The sequence below is a fragment of the Neophocaena asiaeorientalis genome, unplaced genomic scaffold (assembly GCF_003031525.2).
Source record: "Neophocaena asiaeorientalis asiaeorientalis breed wild unplaced genomic scaffold, Neophocaena_asiaeorientalis_V1.1 scaffold149, whole genome shotgun sequence".
NCBI lineage: Eukaryota > Metazoa > Chordata > Mammalia > Artiodactyla > Phocoenidae > Neophocaena > Neophocaena asiaeorientalis.
In genome coordinates, this window is record NW_020174442.1 from 6,204,301 (window position 1) to 6,219,132 (window position 14,832).

At 41.3% G+C, this 14,832-nt stretch overlaps 1 protein-coding gene across 1 annotated transcript in view; it reads right to left on the bottom strand.

Moving 5' to 3' along the window:
* The window catches only part of SNCAIP (synuclein alpha interacting protein), a 79,340-nt gene that overhangs the window by 40,764 nt on the left and 23,744 nt on the right, over positions 1 to 14,832 (bottom strand). The window lies entirely within an intron of this gene.

The window sequence follows — 14,832 nt, forward strand, 5'->3', positions numbered from 1 at the left end:
TGGTGGCACCTCCTTGATAGTACTTTGATACTTGCCATCACCCTGAAAACGAGAATTGGAGGATAGGATCCTTTGTGTTAAACGAACTTCCAAACTAATCCAGGGAGAGAAGGGATGTACGTGCATATGTGCACACGTGCACGGGTATACTCTGAAAGCTTACGATGACGTCTCAGAGAAAGAAGGGATAAATGGTTTAATACTGGGCAAACTTAAACTGATACCTATTGGGTGATTCCCTAGGTGATTTGTTAGGTGGATTAGGGAAAGAACAGGAAGGAATGAAGTGGTCAGGACTGACTGGACCATGGGAGATAAGCCATGGTTGAGTTCATCCCACCACAGGCTGAGTATTCCAGTCAACCATCACTCACGGGCATTTGACAGTACTTTCTGGCACATGACACAGCAACATAATACACTAGCTTCACACGGGAACGTGCTCTTTAAGAGTCACTGCTGCCCTTGGTCATTTGGAAAGAGGAGAAGGAAGGTGCAAAGGGAGGGTGAAGTAGGCAGACTATTTATTTTTCTTCTCATTTCTTGCAAAGTTTAGATGAAGACTGTATAGTCTGCGTCCGAGTGCCTGGCTGAGACGGAGTGTAACGGGAGGTGAAAGGTAAGCACCACCTCCTCCTGCAGTGCAGCGGCCTTATGTGACCGGCTGCCCCTTCCTCCCTCAGCCTCGATGACACCACCTCCTCTCTGGGACACTCCATTGACTGCGAAGATGACCCCGCACTCTTGGTAGCTTGCAGCCCACCAGTTTACAGATTCCTACTCCCTTCCCACTGAGGTTACACCATCCCCCATCAAAGGGGTGAGGTTTCAGGACACGCCCTCTAACTAGGCATCTCCCATTGCTCTCTCCTCTTCTGCAACAACAGCAGGTGGGAAGTACTTAACCCCAAAGCATGTGTTTGTGTCTGTTCTTTGCTATGGAGCACAACCAAAAAGTAAAGGAGCTAAGACAAGGGTGTACTCAGGTCTGTAACTTCTGCAACAGTCCCTGGCTACCATTGATTCTTGGGGTGAAAGCAGGATATAAATAATGAAACGTTCCCCAAATTTAGACCCTTGGTCATTCTTCATCCTACTGCTATGTATTCCGAAAGGATTCATATAAGTTCTGGAACCAAAATAAGGAGGTGAGAGTGAGTGTTCTAAGCCTAAATGCTATGTACCTATTTATTGGTGGGTGAGTTCTTTACTCCAAATGGACCACAATTTTGCTTGTGGTTTCAGAGGGTCTGCACGAAGCGGTCCTTCTCTGAGGACTTTTGGGAATATAAGACAATACTGTGAGCTGTGGAGGGAGGCCTGGATTCTGTCCAGTAAGAAACAGGTATTAACAGAGAATGTTCCAGAAGGGAAGGAAGGTGTCTAGATGTTCTTAAGCTGCTGCTTCTCTTGCCTTCTGCTGGCTCTGGTTCTCAGTTGTATACAGTACTTGGCACAGAGCAATTAACAAGTGCTAGTATTTGAATTTGAATCTCTTTGTCCAACGCATTACATTTCTTTTTAAATGCCCAAAGAGTATCCTTCTCAGGGATTTACGGCTTAATTTCACAGGAGACAAAAGTCCTGTTAATAAACTCAGAGGAGTGGTAATCACCAATGAGAGCTAGATTTTCTAGTTATTTATGAAATGTAAATAGGCAAAGGCAAAGACTAATTCCTGTTGTTCCATTATAAATTTAAAAGTCTTTCTATCCTTTATATGTCCCTTTCTCCCTCAAAATGTAAAGCTAAAAAACATTAAGGCCTGCCAGAAATTTTTGCCAAGTCTTTCTCTCTTCCTTTCAAGAATATATGGTTACTTACTTATTTAAACCAACAGAAAAATAGTGGACACAGAGTTTATAAATGTAAATATGCCTTAAATTTTATCCATCAATTTTCTGAAAACCTTAAAATAGAGTAGGAAAAAAATATATATTTCTTAACATTTCTGAGATACATATATATTATTAGGGATAGTATTTGCTGGTATTTTCCAATTACCTTCATTTTTTGGAAACTTCTTGATAATGTGCATCTCAGAATGCAATAAAAAATTTTAAAGCCACATAACTTAGTGGGCTAATACAACAAGAGCATTGTACCAATATATTTATGTATCGTATAAGGTCATGGGTTCAAAGGGCTACTCTTTTATGTTGGCTTTATTTACATGTGAAATTTTTTCCAAGTGATACAGGGAAATGGATACCATATGTTTCCCAGCTGTTTTGTTCTGACAGGAGCCATTAAGAATGCTCTATGGAAATGAATTCTGTCTGAGTCTTATGAAAACACTTCTTTCCACAGAAGAGCCTAGAAACTGAAGAAGGGGCATCAACATTAGGCTTGTTGTCCTCCTTATTCAAACCTATCACTCTTTTTTAGGCTGAGAGGGAAATCTGTGCTTTCCAGTCTGTGTCTTGACTACCTGGAAAAAAAATCCCAGTTATGAAAAGTGGATTAGATAACAGTTTTTTTGTGAGAATGCTCTAATTTATTACTATATCATATACCTGTCTGAGGAGAAGGACAATTATATATATATAATATATATATATATATATATATATATAAAAGATAAAAAGCAATTAGTTTATTTCTCCTAAGCTGGGAAAATGGGTATGTTAAGTACAACACAAGTAAAAGGGTCCTTAATGACAGGCAAGATTTTCACTTCCGATTCTGTAAGTCTACCAAAAATTCCACTTATACTGTTGTTCTACCCCGACCCCATGAAACACTTCTTATAATGCATGGAAACAAAGATCAGACTAACTAGGGCTTATAGGAAGATTTTGAGCCTAAAGTTGTTTCCTGGAAATCATGAATAAATACTTCACATGTTAAACTTTAAATCCCAGAAAATTTTATCGATTATTTTATGAGATCTTGACAAGCTCTGTGAGAAGAGTCTGTGTCTAATTTACCTCTCTATCCCTCAAAGCACCCAGCAAACTGCTTTACATGAGTAGGTGCTCAGTGACTTTTTTGGGTGAGTGGATTCATTTTTAACATCTTATGAACATAAACATGCCCAATATACCTTAAACCTGTCTACCTGATTATGGCACAAAGTTTCTAAAATGGTCAGTAGGTAAATGGCAATGCATTCGAGGCTGATCTGTAGACCACAGTTCCCTCTTCCAATCTAACTGGCATTTGGAACGTCTCTGATCTCCAGCAGGGTATTTCCATTTGCCTGCTGACCATCCACAGGTCACCATTTATTCAACAAGCATTTAATGTGAGCCTGGGATGTGCACGTTATGTGTAACAGGTAGCATGTTCTGATCCAGGGGTCTTATCACCGCTACCATCACCTGCTTCTTGCCTTCCCCCTCCTCATCCAAAACACACACACACACACACACACACACACATATGCACGCACACACACACACGCATATGCGCACACACACTCTACTCTGTCTTCCTTAAACGTATTCCTCATATACCTGGCCTGAATCACACGACCATGTATGCAGCCTCCCAAGCAATCCATCTCCAAGAGCATCCCTGTCCCTCATCCCTTAGGTACCAACTCCTACGTAGCCTGATCCTAAATCCTTCTTTAATCTGGTCCCTCTATGCATCTTATTATACTGACTAGACCCTTCCACAGCCCCTGCAGGGTTTCTTTTCTTCTTTGGTTTCCCTTTTGATCCTGAGTCATCCCCTCTTCAGATAAGTCTGATTTTGTCACTTCTTAGTTCAAAAACCTTGAAGAGGCCTTGTACTGCCTAAAACAATATTTCCCCCTATGTGGGACACGTACCCCTGCAGCATCTAAGGTGGTGCACAGGAACCATAAATCCCCCTGACTCAGAGAGTAAGCAAGCTATATACCTTTCAACTCTTTCTTCCTCTTAATTAGTTTAAGGACTCTCAGTTTGGTGCTACAGTGACTTTAACTACTCTCCCAGACTTACAAACTCCCTTCAGAATAATGAAACTGTGGGCCTTTAGCTCAGAGACTTTCATAAGCGAAGAGTTAGCAGAAATGCTTTATTTTCATCACATTCATTTTAATGATGTCCTTGAATTTACTGCAAGTGACATTGATTTTTTACTTACAACACTGACATAAAGTTTCTTCCAAAAACAAATATGCTTAAAAGTAAATGGTTTTAGAAAAATAAGTTAAAAATAATAGTACAAGTGGTTTACAGGTCAAACAAAAATAAGAGAGGTTGTGGAAATAATACTTAAACAACTAAGCTTTGGGAAACCCTGACTTTCAGGATAGTAGCTAAATTCTTTATCATGGTAGCTATCAGCTCTTTTATTTATTTTCTAATTTATCTTCTCGTCTCAGCACCACCATTCCCACGTCACTAATTTTTCTCTGCATTTCCATTGCTAAACTCACACACTTCTGGATACCCCAAGTCCTTCCTTCTCTTCTCCTGCCTTTGGGCAAGTTCGCCCTCTCCTACGACACCTTTGCTGCCTTCTCTGCCTGAGATGGAAGCTCATCCGCCAGGATTCTCCTCAGGTGTTCCTCCTTGGTGCATTTCCTCTGACTTTCCCAGGGAATCGTTGTCCTTTGCTTCTCAGTGTGCTGAGATACATCTGCCCATACCTAGAGTCACGCATTTATAAAGCTCTGTTTCAACAATTCACTCATGCATCTGTCTCACCTTCTCTCTTGAGAGTCCCTCAAGGGCAAAGATGGCTCGTGAACCTCCTTGTGTTTATAACCAGCCCTCTGTCTAGCACAGCATCTCACAGATATTGGGGCTCAAGGGCTAAACCTTTTAAAGAATAAATGAATGAAGGGGGAGGGAGGGAGCAAGAGGGGGGAAGAAGGAACAAAGGAATATGCTAGACCAAAGATGCAACGTATACTAAATAAATATGAGTCTTGTCACAATGAGTCACTCTCGCCACATTTTGGACACACTGAGTGTGTTGAATATTTCAAAGACAGTCTTGGTAAAGCTATTGAAGATGTGCTGCATATTAAAGGATTTTCATGTATTTCCTAAGTTCTAAGCCAAAACTTCTTCATCTGTAAAATAAAGGGGTTAGACACATGATTGCTAAGACCTGACCCACCTCTAAATTTCTATGACTGTATGGAATGTCTACAAATAACAGGGCTCTTTATTCTGAATGACTCACTATGAAACACTATAATTCTTCTGGATCCATGTATTTCAACAGATCCTCACAAATTTATAATTATGAGGCTAAGCTGACTGCTGACACAGAACAACTCTTTGGCTCTTGGGACTGATACATTAGTATTTTCTTAGGAAGATAATGTACAGTTTGCTATTGCAACGGTGGATCCAATTTTCAAGACTGAACATCAGTGCTGGCTCCCAAAATGCCTATTTTACTTCTAAATATGGAGTTTTGTGTCCATATTAGAAAATTAGCTTTAGACATCAAGAAGAGGAAGAAAAGGATGTGTCTTTAGGATAAAATACTGTTTTCCTACTATTTATTGTTAGAAGTGAAAGGAATACTATTTTCCTTGAGAAACAAAATGGTCAGCTTTAGCTGTAATTGCCTTAAAATGTACACAACAATGAACTTCACATCTACAGCTGCTGGAAACGCAGGCACCTTCAAGGACATGACTTCTAAGTTCTCCAGGATTCCATTTCCTTCCAGCTTTATACCTAAGAGAGGGACGTTGTGAAAGATTAGGAGGGTCAATGCTAGAGTCAAGAGTTTCCTTAATCCGATGTAAATGAAATCCATCGTGGGCTTACTCATCACAAACACTTCAGGTTCTAAGGCGTGGTGACAGGTATACTTATCTCATGACAACAAGAAGATGGGTATGGAGCCTGAGTGAAGACTACTTGCTGGGTGCTCTTCTGTACCACCCTTGGAGACTAGATTGGAACCTGATCCAAGAAAGGGTTGGGTTAACTCTGAATCTGGGGTACTGTGTCAGGCCATGATGTTGGGAAGAGCCAGTGGGTGTGAGAAATGCTCCCATGGAGTTGTTTGCTCATCCCTTTCATTGGTGTCACAGACCCTTTATTGACGGTGTTGTGAGGCTGAAGGGCAAGTACAGAGGACTTTCTTATAAAAATATCAACCAATGATTTATTCACATTGAGATGTTAAAATATTACTGGAAAAGATTCATTGATGTGGTTCTAAACTTCCTAAGTGGCTACTGATATAAAGCAGCTGTAGAAAGTCAGATTTCCCAGTTTCCCAATTTCATAATTTCCCAAGTTTCCTAATTCCCAGCCCAACCCAGAAATGTCAAGACCTGCTCACATCACTTTGTACCCCATCTGCACCCATTTCTTCATTGTGTAAAAACTCACAGAAATACTCAAAAGCCCTTACTACCTTGGGTAGAAAAGATACTTCTTCTCCAAAGACGCATGTTCTATCATGAAATCAGACTCAATATTTTGACAACTTTAAACCTTTGGGCCTTGAAAGTATGGTTCCCATAGAAGACAAATGAGTGATTCTGAAGAAAGCACATGGTTTCAAAGTTATTTCGTCACCTAAAAAGCATGCTGACCTTCACTCTGACATCAGCAAAACCTCTTGAGTGGATTAAGTCTCACATCCACTCCAGGCCCATTACCAGATTTCCTTTCTGTTTTTTCCTCTCTCAGTGCTGAATTATAGAGAGAGATACACATCCAAGGATGGTACAGAGACTCATCAAGCAGAGAAGTGTGGAAACAGGGGAGAACTTGCTCAGTGTGGTTTCTGGAAAGTGCAGAACCACGCTTACCAGTTTTAACTGAAGGTGGCAATGTTCTACAGTGCTGATCTGTCAAGGGCAGGAAACACCAAGATACTGCTCCTTGCTAAGGGAACAAGAGGCAGATGGGGGAGGTTTGAAAAATCCCTATCCTCTACCCTCTACTAGCCAGCTCCAACAGATGGCTCCCAGGATGCCGTCAGTAAAATGTTTCTTTTCCTCCTCGATGTGAAGTCATGTATCCACATTAGGAATACAACTTTAGACACAAGAAGAGTAAAGGGGGTATATATCTTTAGGGTGCATGAGTGTTTTATTTTTTTACGAAACATTAAATGAATTCTATTTTCCAGAAACAAAGTGGTAAGTGTATGAATCCTAGTCCCACTTTGAGAGGGACGCGCCTCAAGGTCTGGAGGGGAGGAGAAATGGGAGGAAGAACTAGCCCAGCCTGCAGCCTCCTCTTCCTCTGGGCAGCCCCGTGGGGTCCACCCAAGCAAGCTGGTGGCCGGGTGGAGTTCTCCGTTACAGGCTGCAGAGAGGACAGGGCAGGTGCAGGGACGCAGCAAAGTGCAGATAGAGGCCCCTGCAGGACAGAGCCTGGCAGAGCCGCATTGCCTCCTTTCCTACTGCCGTTCGGTACACGCTTCTCAGGCACTGTTACAAACAATGAAAAAAACCAAAACACTTACGTGTGTTTTAAAAGTTCCTCCAAATGTTATTTATTAATTAGAATTTTCCTAAAATGTCCTCCATCATTAAAATTATGAATACAATATATTTGCATAAAACTTCCTATGTTTCTGACCACAAGTCAAGTGTATGATGTCACTAGACGTTTTTACAACAACTCTGGAGGATGGATGAGCAGTGCTTCCGTATTCTCACTTGAAAATAAATGCGAACTGAGGGAGTTTCAAGTGTTATGTGGAAAATTACATACTATGCTGACTGCTCAACCAGGACTGAGGTTCCCTGACTCCAACTTTCTCTCCATAACACCGCAGAACTGCCTTATCAAAATTAAAATTATTCCCTAAACATGCAATTCACATTTTCTCTATTTGGGTCACATGTAGGCAATGGAATTCCAGAAACCAGTAGTAAAACCTGGTTGTACTCATTTCAGATTCATTTTAAGCTAAATCCCAAACTGTACTCTCTGCCGAGATTTTGGTAACCACTGGCTATGCAGTAACATTAGGAAAATGGTTTTTAATAACAACGTTTCTTAGAAACAGTTGAGTGGAAGAATTTCCCTACTTGGTTCATCTTTAGCGGCATCAGCCTAAATTTAGAGTCATCTTATCACAGAAAATTTGTACTGATTTCAGCTGCCAATTCTTTCAACTGGCTAAAGGTGGCAATTTCTTTCCAATATAAGCAAGACATATAGGAATACAACAGAGCTTGTTCAGAAGTGCTAAAGTAATTGGCAGAATGCTAAAAGACTCTTACAGGGTCCACTCGTTCCACAAACATCTGCTGAATGTTCTCTGTGCACATGGCTGTAGGGGTACAGAGGGGAATGAAATAGACATAATCATCGTCCTTATGGGGCAAGCAGATAGTCAAGCAAGTATACAGATGAATGAGAAATTACAAAATGCAGAGTGCTTTGGTGGAAACAAGTAGGGTCCTGGAATAGAGAACAGCTGAGAAGCCTTATCATGGAGATGACACGTAAGCCAAGACCTGAGGGTGAGAAGAAGACAGTTATGAGGATCTGGGGGAAAATACAAGAGAAAAGACGATTCTGTGAAGATATGGGTAGAAGGAAGCCCATTCTCAAACGCCTAACGCAGGAGAGAATCTGGCAGGTTCCATAGTTCTTCTATCTAGAGCAGAGTGAGCTAGGGTGAAGGAGATCAAAGATGAAGTTGGGGGAGGCTGTCAGTGGCCAACTCACTTGAGGGTTTTATGGACCACAGAAAGGAGTTTGGGTTATATTTTAAGTGAAATGAGGTATTCTTAGGGGGGCTTCACAGAGAATGAAACGCTCTGCTTTACATTTAAAAATACATCCTTGTGCCTCCTCTGGGGGAAATACGGGATGGCAAGGATTGATGGTGAAGAAAGAAGTCAAAGTATTAGTTCATGGTTGTTAACCCAATGAAACATAAAGGTGGCCCGACCTGGCTGGGGGCTGTTGAGATGGAGATAAGTGGACAGATGGGGATAGCCTTTGAGCACAGATGACTCAGGACCTGCTGATAGATGGAGGTGGAAATGAGGGAGAGGCAGAATCCTGGCTTCGGCCACAGAGTGGATGTTTCAGTAAACTGAGTGCTGATAGCTGAGGGGGGTCTGAGAAGGAACAGGTTGGGGATGGGGATTCAAGAATTCCTCTTCATAATTCCACAAGGCATCCAATGGAGATATCGAGTGGGTCATTAATTAGGAGGCTAGAGTGATGAGGTGAGTAGCAGCAGCAAGTAGGGGGCATCTGAAGCCATGAGAACGAATGAGCTATCAACCCAGAGAGACTTAGAGATTGAGAGGAGAAAGGATCCTACTGAATACTTCCATACCACTTGGATACGTAAAGGTCAAGTAGAGAAAGGAGAGGAGTTGCAGAAGAGACTAAGGAGATGTCAGAGTGTTAGAAGAAAAACAAGGAGTGAGGTGGTATCACAAAGCCATGGCAGGAGAATGTTTCCAGAAAGGCACGGCCAATAGCCTCAAATAACACAGCAATGCCAAGCAAGATGAGAACATCAGTGTCAATGGATTTGACCAACTGGAAGTTCTGACCTTCCCAAAAGAGGTGGAAGCCATACTGGAGATACTTAAGGTGAACAGGAGGTGGAGGACTACAGATTGAGCTTCCGTTAACTCTCTAAAGCATGTTGGCTATAAGTGGGGCCTGGGGTGGGAAGAAAAAGGAGCAGAGAATTAGGGTGGAGCCACCAGAGCAGTATTGTCTGCTCGTTTTTTAAGACAGGAAATAATTAGAGAGTGTTTGTATGGTGCAGATAAAAGATGAATCAAATATCCAGAGAATATCAAAGTGTCAAACCAAATGAAGAGAAGCAAAGCAGCTGTCCCAAAGCTCAATTATGATACAAAACCCCAAAAAGTCGGCTTCCTTTTCACCTCTTTACACATTCAATCATCCATCCTACCTCAGATGTGTATGTAGCACCAGCAGTAGGCACTGGAGATACCATAATGAACAAAATTACCCAAAAGAGATTTTATTTAGTCTACTAGAGAAAACTGATATTAAACTACATTACCAATAATTTTTAAAACACAGATATTTAAAGAGGTGGAAAAGTACAGGGAGCTGGGAGATACTATAGTAAGTTGGGAGAGGGGTTCTAATATAATCTAGGCTTGCACTGTCCAAATAGGAGCCACTAGACACCTGTGGCTATTCGGCACTTAAAATGTGGCTGGTGGTACATGTCAAAGTGCAAATAGTTTTGATTTATTGGGATAAATATAAGGTATTATTAAATTAATCTCATCTACTTATATTTTTTCATATGACTACTAGAAGAAGTTTAAATTATGGAAATGGCCTACACTACATTTCTACTGAACAGCGGGAGTTGAGGAGGTGACCTTGGAGGCGGAAGGAGAGAAGGACGGACATGTCACGTGAAAGAACACAGCACATCTGAGGAACCGAAGGAGGTCCCTTGATGAGACTGGCAGGCAGAAAGCAGGAGGAGAGCGGCATGCGAGGAAGCTTGCTGACCCAGGAGAAGAGTGCTTGAGGACCACGTAAGAGTTTCCCACTAAGAGAGTTTCCCACTGTGCATCTTGAGAACCATCTCAGGGAACTGTTGCTTGATTCTGAGCACAGAGTGACATGATACCTCATCAGGGACGATGGATTAGCACCAAAGGTGGCCTAAGTCAGCACTTCTCAGACTCGAATATACACAAATGAGTCACCTGGAGAGCTTGTCAAGATACAGATTCTGATTCTGGAGTCTGGAGTAAGGCCTCAGGGTCTGCATTTCTAACAGGCTTCCCAGTGATGCTGGTGGTACTGGTTGCAGTCTCGGAATGCACTGTGAGATGCAAGGGCCTGAGCAATCGATGCCACAGAAGGGTCTGGACTTTTGGAGATAATTCTTTACTTTCTCCGAGGATCCTTCAACTATGAGATTCTAGGATTCTGTGTCTATTACTTGAGTTTTTTAGCGATTTTTTTTTTTAGGGGAACAGTCAGGGCAAAGAAGGTATGTGGACAAAGCGTGCTCATTTTAAATGGGAAGAAACTGCCCACTGGGAGACAAAAGAAAAAGGATACACTTTCAGCAGGAAGTGGGGTGCTCTCAGAGACTCTATGAAGATCCAAAGCCAGTAACAACCCTCCCTCTCTCCAATCCTACTGTTGCCTTGATTGGGAACATGGGGCAGGGAAAACCGCTTCTCCCTAATGACAGGATTGACTTCTGAGAAGGAAGTCACTGCGGGGCCGCACAAGGTGAAAGGCACTTTGCTTCCGTACCGGTTTTTCCTTGTCCCTGTGCTTCATTTCTTCCCCTTCCTGCCTCCACGATGCTTTTCTCTCTACTTCTGAGTTCTCATGCTTCCTTACTGCCGATTCCCTTGAACTCATTTCTACCAAGAGATTTCCCCACCAGTTTTGACAGGGGAGGTACGTTTCTTAGAGTCCAATAAAACCAAAACATGGGAAAGGAGACTGGGTCTCTTCCCCAGACTTTGCTCTCCCTCTAGTACTGCCTCATTCCTGACTTTGTTAACTCTACAACCTTCCAGAAAGTCAGGGAGCTAGGGGACTTAGATCAGCTCAGTGCTTTGTGACCACCTAGAGGGGTGGGATAAGGGAGGGTAGGAGGGAGGGAGACGCAAGAGGGAAGAGATATGGGGACATGTGTATATGTATAACTGATTCACTTTGTTATAAAGCAGAAACTAACACACCATTGTAAAGCAATTATACCCCAATAAAGATGTTAAAAAAAAAAAAAGAAGAAATGTTCAAGGAGAGAAGAGGGGACAAAGATGCACTGTATTTAAGCTCTGCCACTGCCAGCCCTTTACATTATTTTTGACACTACTAGAGTTTTATTTTTAATTTTTCTATCACCCCCTGCTCCTATCTTTCCCCGCATTGACTTCATATCCTTTCTTTCAGAGACATAAGCAAAATGTTAATGGATTAAAAGCAGACAGAGGGGGCAGGTCCGCTTTCCTAAGTTCTGTGGTTCATTCAAAGCGTTGGCCATACACATTCTGCAATGGCAGAAAAAAGCAGTGGATAAAACTGCCCTTATGAAAACGAAAAATAGAACTACCCTATGACCCTGCAATCCCACTACTGGGCATACACCCTGAGAAAACCATAATTCAAAAAGAGTCACGTACCACAATGTTCATTGCAGCTCTATTTACAATAGCCAGGACACGGAAGCAACCTAAGTGTCCATCGACAGATGAATGGATAAAGAAGATGTGGCACATATATACAATGGAATATTACTCAGCCATAAAAAGAAGTGAAATTGAGTTATTTGTAGTGAGGCAGCTGGACCTAGAGTCTGTCATACAGAGTGAAGTAAGTCAGAAAGAGAAAAACAAATACCGTATGCTAACACATATATATGGAATCTAAGAAGAAGAAAAGAAAGTGGTTATGAAGAACCTAGGGGCAGGATAGGAATAAAGACGCAGATATAGAGAATGGACTTGAGGACATGGGGAGGGGGAAGGGTAAGCAGACGAAGTGAGAGAGTGGCATGGACATATATACACTACCAAATGTAAAATAGCTAGCTAGTGGGAAGCAACCGCATAGCACAGGGAGATCAGCGCTGTGCTTTGTGACCACCTAGAGGGGTGGGACAGGGAGGGTGAGAGGGAGACGCAAGAGGGAGGAGATACGGGGATATATGTATATGTATAGCTGATTCACTTTGTTATACAGCAGAAACTAACACACCATTGTAAAATCATTATACTCCAATAAAGATGTTTTAAAAAAAAATTGCCCTAAGACAGGAATAAAGACACAGACCTACTAGGGAATGGACTTGAGGATATGGGGAGGGGGAAGGGTGAGCTGTGACAAAGTGAGAGAGAGGCATGGACATATATACACTACCAAACGTAAGGTAGATAGCTAGTGGGAAGCAGCCGCGTAGCACAGGGATATCAGCCCAGTGCTTTGTGACCACCTGGAGGGGTGGGATAGGAAGAGTGGGAGGGAGGGAGATGCAAGAGGGAAGAGATATGGGAACATATGTATATGTATAACTGATTCACTTTGTTATTAAGCAGAAACTAACACACCATTGTAAAGCAATTATACCCCAATAAAGATGTTAAAAAAATAAATTAAAAAAAAAATTTGCCCTTATGATGACAACCGTACAAAAAATATGCCTCATGAAAAAAATACTAGAAAGAAATACAGCAATTTTGTTTTGGTAGCATGGTTAATTGTAGTTTTTACTATTTAAAAAAATGAATTATGTCACCTTTATAATTTTGTTAAAGAAAAAGCAAAAATACTTATTTGACTAACATTCTCATCTACATGCTTTACTGTATGTAAATTTTTACTTCAGTTAAATAGATTTTTGTCATAAATGTTAGATTCTTTGCTGCATCAGGGTGAAGTGTTCATTTTCTTGATTGAGAGCTTAGCAAATGTGTTTCCCGAATCTTTGAGTCCATTTTATATTAGGTCACGTGAAATGGATTAATCAGCAGGCTTTTCAGTTTAAACTGCTATACCAACTTTCATGCTTTTAGCATGAAACCTTAATAAAATTGGAAACAGGAGGTTTGTACATTTAGCATCATCAGCTATGTCACAGCAGCGTCAATAGGATAAATTTCATGTCAGTGTATTATTTTCGGTGTTGGCCAAAATCCTTGAAAATCTTAGAAAACCATACATTTTCAAAGTTTATCACAAAATTTGCAGGCACAGGGCTAAAAGTATAGCAAATCTGCAATGTTTCTAAATATACATCCCAAACAGCTTTTACCAGATACTGAGTTTAAAAAGTATGATTTTCAAAAAAAAAAGTATGATTTTCCTTTACTCACTGTCAGACAAGTGATCGTCTCTACTATTTAGGTATTGAAAACCCTTCAGGATCTCTTCTCAAACACACTCCAGGGCCATTTATAACTGTTACATAACCGAGTTTCCCAACCTCAACACATCTAAGTTCTTAGATGCAAAGCTGCATTAATATTTATATGCTTTCTTTCATAAGAAAATTATACAATGAGCTGAGCAGATACATATTCTGAAAGAATCACAAGACATTTAAAGCACCATGAATTGAAACAAATGTGTATCTGAATGTCCAATTAATTAAAAGAAGCTCGAAGTCAATGAAATTGAATATGTTTGATTTGAATACCATATGTCGATTTAGTATTAGTCCTCATACGTATTTAGTCCTCATACAGAGAAAATATAGAGCAGAGTTATCACTCCCTGCCTCATGCTGTCCTCCTTTCCTACATGAGGAGCAGGAATTAAGCAGAGAAAACATGCCAACATTTCATAAATAACACCCTTTTAGAGGTGCAAATTTTTCACCCGTAACTTCCCTAATGCTAATCCTTGCCCCACTCCACTAGCCGTGCGTGGTTCCTCGGACTACAACTGCTCTTCAGTTGCTCAACTTTATAGGGACTCTGGTCAGCAGAACTGGTTTCAAATGCAGAACTCTGGACAAATTATTTGCCTTCTGTGGGCCTCAGTTTCCTCATCCATAAAATGGGTATAATAATGGTCCTCCCTCAGAGAATTATTTTGAGGACAAATAAGCTGTGCACAGAAGACCTGGCCTAATGCCTGGTATGCTGAGCACGTAAGAAATAACTGGGAGATCTCAGTAGCACCTGTGCAGCTCTAAGCACCAGCAAAGTTTGTTCTCAAGCTTCTAATTCCTAGTTCTTCCCCTCTCTCCTGCCTTCCTATGGTATCTGCACGTCCTTCACACTTGTTTTCAAAACTTCTTTTTCTCACAAAAGTTTAGGCATAGTGTAGTGTAATTGATGGCAAAGAGTTTAAAATATTATCCTTGTCAAGGGAAATACAGATTTTAATAGGAATCCGTGCTTTTGGCTAAAGGAAGGGCACTCCTAGGGCAGACTCGTGGGCGTCGGTGAGCAAGTGGAAGGTGAAGGAA